Genomic DNA, 6,000 nt, shown 5'->3' with positions numbered 1-6,000 from the left:
TTTTGTGGTACTGGGGTGGAACCCAAGGTCTTTCTACCTCCAGGATATATTCCCAGACCTGGTTTACATTTTATTTGGAAACAGGGTCTCGCTAAGTTGCCGAGAGCCTCATTAAGTAGCTGAGGCTGGCTTCAAACCTATACAATCCTCCTGTCTCAGCCTCCCAGGTGCCGGGATTGCAAGCATGCGCCACCACGCCCAGCGTCTACAATGGTATGTACAGTCTTGTGCCTCACAATAAAGATAACTTCCCAGAATAAGGTAAGAAACTTCTGATAGTTTCCCTTAAAGAACTGAGTTGGCTGCCTACTAACCTCCTGTCTGGGCTTCTTCTGTAGGCTCCAAATGAGTCTCAGGATCAACCCTTAGGAGCCACTGGGGTCATTATGGGGTTTTTTGTTTGTTTGTTTGCTTGTTTTGTTTTATAGTGCTGGGATTGAATGCAAGGGCATCCTACCTCCGAGCTATACCCCCAGCCCTATTTCTTTTTTATTCTTTATTTTGATACATGTTCTGAGTTGCAGAGGACATCACTAAGTAGCGGAGGCTGTCCACGAACTGTGATCCTTTGGTCTCAGCCTCCCAAACCCTGGGATTATAGGTATGTGCAACCATGTCTGGCTACTGGAGAGAATATATACGCATATTCTCCAGTGTACACACACACACACACACACACACACACACACACACACAGAGTCATGGGGATTAAACCCAGGGGCCATCAACCTTCAGGTTAAACATCAGCCCTGGCCAGGCGTGGTGGCGCTCGCTTGTAATCCCCGCGCTTTGGAGGCGGAGACAGGAGGATCGTGCAGTTTCGAAGCCAGCCGCGCTGGCTTAAGAGACCCTGTTTCGCCGGGCGTGGTGGCGCACGCTTGTAATCCCCGCGCTTGGGAGGCAGAGACAGGAGGATCGCACAGGTTCGAAGCCAGCCGCGCGCACTGGCTTAGGAGACCCTGTTTCCAAATAAAAATGCAAAAATAGGTCTGGGAGTGTAGCCCGGAGGTAGAAGGGCTTCCAGGAACCCCAGTACCACCAAAAAAAAAAAAAAAAAAAAAAAAAAAAAGAGACCCTGTTTCCAAATAAAAAATATAAAATAGGTCTGGGAGTGTAGCCCAGAGGTAGAAGTGCTTCCAGAAACCCCAGTACCACAAAAATAAAATAAAATAAAATAAACATCAGCCCTATTTCTTATATTTTCATTTTGAAACATAGTCTGGCTAGTTGCTGAGACTGGCCTGGACCCTGTGATCCCCAGTCTCAGCCTCCCAAGTAATGGAATAAATGGTGGGTTCCATCACACCCAGCTCACTGGGGTCATTTTGAAGGCAGTTTTGCTCCTCGTTGGCCATCACCACCACCTTTATAATATGCTTCCCCCTTGCCCAGGCACCAGGACCCTAGGGTGTTTTGGCAGATGGGCCCACAGCAAGGCCCTCTCTTCTGAGGCCCAGAGGGGAGCAGCCCAGAGGTCATGGGGAGAGGGCGTTGCTGGGTGGTCACTGCGTCCACCGCCTCGCTACCTAAACCAGCCCCATGGAAGCTCCTCTGCCTCTGGCAGCTGAGACACAGTGAGCCCAGGAGGCCCACAGAGGAGGCTGGAGGTGGAGGGGTTATTTGTGATCTGAAACTGCCACTGCCTGCTGGCTGGAGAGTACCTGATGGGGGAGTGCAGGGAGAGCTTCCTAACCTGGAATTGTATCTAAGTCTTTCTCTGCGTGTCCTCTCCCCATTCTTCTCCTCCAGGTCCCAGCTGCAGCGCCTGGCCAGCCTTTCTCCTCTATGACCTTACTCATTACCCACCCTGGTCTCCCCTCGGCTGCCATTTCTAATCTTTCTACATGACGCTCAACAGGTAAGCCTCAGTCAGAAAGGAGTAGGCTCCCTAGAGCCACAAATGGCCCTTCCTCCAGGCTTTGAGGTCCTCCAGTGTCTGTACCTGGTGAACCTTCCCTACTTATCATGAGATTTGCAGTGGCTGCCTTATAGAAGTGTGGTATCACCCCCAAACAGCTCACGGACGTGGAGAGCGCTAGGGAACCCAACCATCATTTTTATAACTGTAAATAAGGTGAAGAGTTGACCATTATGTCTTGATTAAACATACTGTCCTCAGGGTCACCTAAGAGCAGCCTGAGGAACCTTCTCTACAGAGGACGCCAACTAAAGCCCATAGCAGAGATGGCAGGATCAAAACATCGCCCGGTGGTGCTGTAACCCCCAAGAATCAGCAGATCTAGGTAACAGATATGAGCACTGTGAACAGATAATCTGACCTGACATACATTTTTTTTGTGCTGGATATTGAACACAGGGGGATTCTACTTCAGAGCTATATACTTTCAGCTTTATTTTGAAACATGGTGTCTCTAAGTTGCCCAGGGTCTCAGGGGCTCCCTAAGTTGCTGAGGTCCTGGTGCCCCACAGTCCTGGCTGCATCTATTTGGATTGAACGAAGAGCAACTTATTCCCATCCCCAGGCAGGATTTTCCCGGCCACCTCTGTCCCGGTGAGGACATGGAGGCCCCGAGGTGCTGGGCAAAGCTGCCCTGGCCGATGTCCCTCAGGACCAGGCCAGGATCGGGGAGGGCATCCTCACAGGGGAGCTGGCCGAGGGCCTGGCCTCTCCTCCTACTCTCTCCTAGCACTGTCCATCAACAGAACAACAACACTCAAAGATATACAACAAAATAGCAAACCCAACACATCCACATACAACAACAAAGCCCAAAACCCAAACCAACAAATCCTATCCGAGACCTCCCCACCGCCCAGTGCTGTATCTGGCACAGGAGACGCCCTCACAATGGCTCCTTGTGAGGTCAGAACCCTGGGTGGCCAGGTGGCGGCTCGGCATGGCTGTCTCCTCTTTGGGCATCCGGGACCTTTCCCACTTTCATAATAAGAAAGGCTCTAGCAGCTTTCTTGCGTTAGTGGGTTATGGGGCTGATGTCTACTGCATTGCATTTAAAATTTGTAGGATGCTTCCTCTTTTATTCATTTTGAGTCTACGTTTTTTACGTTTAAAAATTTCATCCTATACACACTCAAGTTATTCAGTTTCTTTTCTACCAATGTGAAATGGTTGATGTCTAAAGAATGGTACTGGCCAGGCGTGGTGGCACAGGCGTGTAATCCCAGTATTTGGGGGCTGAGACAGGAAGCCCACCTCAACTTAGTGAGACCCTATATCAAAATAAAGAATAAAATAGGCTGGGAGTATAGCTCAGAGGTAGAGAGCCTGGGTTCAATCCCCAGTATCACACACACACACACACACACACACACACACACACACACACACACGGTAACATATAATGCACATCATAAAAACAAAACATTGTTCTCTAAGATACCAAAGGGCACTTCATTAACATCTAAGGGGCTGAGGGGAAGGGCGCTTTCATCCTAATGCCCCATAAGGTCCTCCTCACATGCATTGATTGTTAAACTTTATTGGTACATTGTAACTGTACATCAGAGTGAGGTTGGAAGTGCTACACAGCTCTTGGCGTGTTTCCCTGGGCATGCCTCCTGCTCCCTCTCCTCCTCCCTGTACATCAGTGAGATGGGCAGTGATACCTTCACGGAGGACATGGCACTATTTGAGCGGTTTCCTTCCTCACGCCGCCTCCTGCCCTCCCCACCTCTCCCCCACGTTCCCCACCGTCCACTGCTCTCTCCTGTGATCTAGAGTTCCCTGCGTTTCCTATTTTCTCTCTAGCTTCCACATGTGAGAGAAAAGAAAGGACCCCTCACTTTCTGTGACCGGATGATCTCAGCATAATATTCTCCAATTTCATCCATTTTCCTGAAAATGGCACGCTTTTGCTCTTCTGTATGGCTGAGTAAAGCTCCATCTAAGTAGACAATACATTTTCTTTATCCGTTCATCTGTTGATGGATACCTAGGTTGTTTCCATAATTTAGCAATTCTAAATTGTGCTGTTATCAACATGGGGTATGAGCTGGGCGTAGTGGTGCACACTTATAATACTGGTAGTTGGGAGGCTGAGACAGGAGGGTTGCGGGTTGGAGACCAGCCTCAGCAACTTAGTGAGACCCTGTTTCAAAATAAAAATAAAATTGGGTTGGAGGTGTATCTCAGAGATAGAAGCCCCAGAGTTCAATCCCTAGTATCACATAAGTAAAAAAAAATAATTAATTAAAACATGGGTATGCATATATCACTCTAGTGTTCTTCTTTTGGAAAGCTACCAAGGAGTGCTGGAGCTATGTCAGATGGTGGCTCCTTGCCTAGTCTTTCCATGCTGGTTGTGGTTGTACTAATTTACAGTCCCACCAAGAGTGTAGAGACTTCCCATTTCCCACATCCTTTACTCATTTGTTGTCTGTATTGATGATGGCCATCATATCTGGTATGAGATGGAGTCTCCGTATAGCCTTGATTTGCATTTTCCTGATTACTAATGAGATTGAGCATCTTTTCATACATTTTTTGGCCATTTGTTTTTCTTCTTTTGAGAAATATTTGTTCAGTTCAACTGCCTATTTTCTATTGGGTCATTTGTTTTTTTTTCTTAGTGTTATATTCTAGACATTGTTCCAGGGTCCCTCCTGGCCATACGCCGGGCATGGTCCAGTTGGTGGGTGTGGCTGAAAGCAATGCTTGGCCCGATGACCTTGGTGCCTGCATTTAAAATAGGTTCCTGGAGGTACTTGTCGCTGCTGTCCTCCACCCCTAGGTGGTGCGTGTTGTCCCGAGGGCTGAGCCTCCACCACCAGCCATAGAGCAGCTACCAGGGCTCAAACCTGCAAATCTGCCTTTTGGTGAAGTTGGAGTGTACGCTCCACCTCCGCCTGTTCCTCTCTGGAATTAAAGACTTAGCCAAATCTTGGATAGGGGTTTGAAAACCATCCTCAGCCTTTCTTATTTTGAATATCAGGGGCTGATTGCCTAATGAAATGGGTTGCCGACACCACAGATCATTTCTCTGTAGATGGATCTAAGCGGGTATAGAGGGTAAATGCGTCCTGAGTTGGTCCCTTAAGGGAGGAGGTGGTGTGGGGAAAGGAGCAGCTTAGAGTGGGAGGCTGTCCTGGGAGAGGTTGGTGGTCGGGGCAGTGAGGAAAGATCCTGTGGATCAGGGTCCTCAGAAAGCGACAACTGTAACCCAGCTGGGTCAGATGCTGGCAACCGCATGTCGCGACAAAATGGCTCCTGTGCCTATGACTCAGCAAAATCACAGGCTGGCGACTGTACCTGTAACTCAGAAAGACCACCAGATGGCGACTGCATGCCGCCACGAGGTGACCAAGATGGCAACTTGCAGTACTTGGGTGATAGACCAGGGGATGGGGGAGGGAAAGGCGGGAATACATAAAAAAGAAGGCCTGAATATAAAGTACTTCCGACCATTTACTGGACTGCTTACAAAAGTTGCTGAGATCCGTAAGGATACTGAAATCCAAAGGGCCACCGTTACCAATTATCCAACTTGTATTGAGGCCAGACCCCAGTGCAATAAAAATGTAGGTGCTTAGGGCATAAGTCCTCCGCTAGTGGCTTCCCATAATTGGTCCGTGGACAAAAACAAGGAAAAGCAAACAGGCCTCACTATTTCCTGATCAATCGTTCAGGAATGGGGGTTAAGAGATCGGAAAAGACATCTCAATCCCTTCTCAAAACCGGAGGACAACCTGGTTGTCTGGGGGTGACTTCAACGAAACTGCGCGTTTTGAGAATGTAGAAGCCGGAGGCAAGAAGCCACAAGGGGAGGGAGCTCACCCTGTCTGAAAGACCTCTGCAGGGTGAGCATCAGGGGGTGCGCCCCACCTGAACGAAGCGGTGGTGGTGGCAGGGCCCAAGCGGCACAGGAGCATGGAGTCGGATGGAGCAGTGGCTGCGGGGCTCGAGTGGCTGGTGGGTGCACCTGGTGGGTGCGTGCTGCCCAGTGAGCCTCGGGGACACACCTGGTCTAAAAGAAAGCAGTCAGTCCAATTGAGGGTTGGGTTGAAGAGTCGGGGCTGAAAAAG

Source organism: Muscardinus avellanarius (assembly GCF_963383645.1).
Source record: "Muscardinus avellanarius genome assembly, chromosome: 16".
In the NCBI taxonomy this organism is placed as follows: domain Eukaryota; kingdom Metazoa; phylum Chordata; class Mammalia; order Rodentia; family Gliridae; genus Muscardinus; species Muscardinus avellanarius.
The sequence above is the reverse complement of the archived record's forward strand: the minus strand, read 5'-3'. Positions refer to the sequence as shown.